The sequence below is a fragment of the Camellia sinensis genome, chromosome 11 (assembly GCF_055761805.1).
Source record: "Camellia sinensis isolate YWXY chromosome 11, ASM5576180v1, whole genome shotgun sequence".
NCBI lineage: Eukaryota > Viridiplantae > Streptophyta > Magnoliopsida > Ericales > Theaceae > Camellia > Camellia sinensis.
In genome coordinates, this window is record NC_138971.1 from 59,880,235 (window position 1) to 59,882,377 (window position 2,143).

General features: G+C 42.3%; 1 pseudogene; it reads left to right on the forward strand.

The window, feature by feature from the left end:
* The first annotated feature begins 240 nt into the window (after nt 1-240).
* Nucleotides 241-1,236, forward strand: LOC114309110 (disease resistance protein RPV1 pseudogene; annotated as a pseudogene).
* The last annotated feature ends 907 nt before the right edge of the window (nt 1,237-2,143 follow it).

Here is a 2,143-nt window from a genome sequence, read left to right on the forward strand (position 1 = left end):
GTGCAGTTATAGGGTTAAATTAACCATGGAGACCTTTTAAAAAAAAAAGAAAAGTTTGTTCCCAGCGCTCAAGGCTCCCACTTATTGCAGGTTTTGGGAGAGGTAGTAGGCAGACAACCTTCCCCCCCCCCCACCTTTTATGATGTATAATTTACTCTCTTAATTATAATAATCCCAAAAATTATCATCTCATCTCAGTTCATGACATGCTTAATTCGGTTAGTTTCTATTTTGAATGCAATGTGCAGCCATGAGTCAAAGTTTATCCAAATAATTGTTCAAGAGATTGTGAGTAAATTGGATTTCATGGTCTTAAGTGTTACCCCCTATCAAACTGGAATAGATTCTCATGTAAAAGACATTAATCTATGGTTCCAATGTGGGTTGAACAATGTCAGCGTAATGGTGATCCGTGGGATGGGTGGAATAGGGAAGACAACCATTGCAAAAATTGTTTATAACCAAAACTTCAACAAATTTGAAGGTAGCAGTTTTCTTGCAAATATCAGAGAAACTGCAAAACAACCTAATGGTTTGGTTTGTTTGCAGAGACAACTTGTTTCAGATATTCTGAAGTGGAATAAGGAAAGAATTTACTGTGTTGCTAAGGGAATCAATAAGATTAAAGATGCTATGTGCTGTAAAAGAGTTCTAGTTGTTCTTGATGATGTTGATGATTTGGACCAAGTAAATGCATTATTAGGGATGCGAGATTGGCTTTATCCAGGAAGTAAGATTATGATAACTACTAGACATGTGCAATTGCTAAAGGCTGATGAAGTGTACAAGTCGTATGTGGTTAAGGAATTGAATGATGATGAAGCACTCTGTCTCTTCAGTCGGCATGCCTTTGGACAAGACAAACCTATTGAAGCTTACATGGAGCACTCAAAAATGGTAATGCACCACTGTGGTGGCCTTCCACTAGCTCTGGAAGTCTTGGGCTCTTCTCTGTCTGGTGAAACTATTGATGTATGGGAAAGTGCATTAGCAAAATTAAGAACGCATTTTCCCGAGAAAATTCATAATGTGCTTAAAATAAGTTATGATTCTTTAGATGATCATGAGAAAAATTTATTCCTTGATATTGCTTGTTTCTTTGTTGGACAGGACAAAGATTACACAGTTAAAATACTAGAGGAATGTGATTTCTCCATAACAATTGGTATTCAAAATCTCGTTCATAGAGGTCTCATAGAAGTTAATAAAGATAACAAGAAGCTGATAATGCACTAAGTGCTTAGAGACATGTGTAGGGAAATTGTTCGCCGGGAATCACAAAAGGAACCTGGAAAGCGCAGTAGAGTGTAGACACCCCATTTTTGACCGACCTTAAGACTCAAACGTCACCAGTTGAGCGCTCGGTGATGTTGCATATTGTGCTCGTTCTGAGGTTTCAGAGTCTCAGCTGCGAGCCTTGCCTCCGGACTTCGGGGCTCTTTTGTGCCTTGCCTCGGTTTGCGAACCGGGTCCTGTTTTCTCCATTTTCTCTTCCCAAAGGGAGGGAGAGGTCTCATAGACCATCTCTCAGTGGCCGTGGGCTACGTTTCGTGGTCGTAGGCCATTTTTCCCGTTTGGAGCCCGGTTTCTGATTTTCGGAGTCGACGGCCGTGTGTCTCGGTTCGGGACCGCTTAACTACCTCCGTTTGCTCCAGTTTTCGGCACGCACCTTGCTTTCTCCCTTTTGAGGGACACTGTGGCCCGGGAGACCACCTTCGTGGTCATACGCCACTTCCGGTGCCTAATAGCTTGCTTTCGGGGCCCCGAACCGCGCGTTTTGGCCCCCGAACCTTCGTTTTGCATCCGTTTTGGTCCATTTTTGGTAGGGACCCTACTTTCATTGCTAGGGAGGTGGTAGGATGGTGGCCGGCCATGTTTTCTCCTGAAAAGTCAGTTTTCTCATTTTCTCTCTCCAAAAGTCGGTTTTTCTGACAGAAAGCTGGCTTTTCTCACTTTTGAGCCACAATTTCTGACTTTTCATGCTACTATTGTGTTGTGCTCATCTGGGAGGCCACCAATATAGGTAGGCCGACCAGTAATTCTTCTTTAACCCTTTTGAACCTTGCTTTAAAGCTAGCTTTTCTCTCTCCTATGTCACATTTTCTGGTTTTTTTCCACAAGGTTGTGTTCTACTCATCTGGGA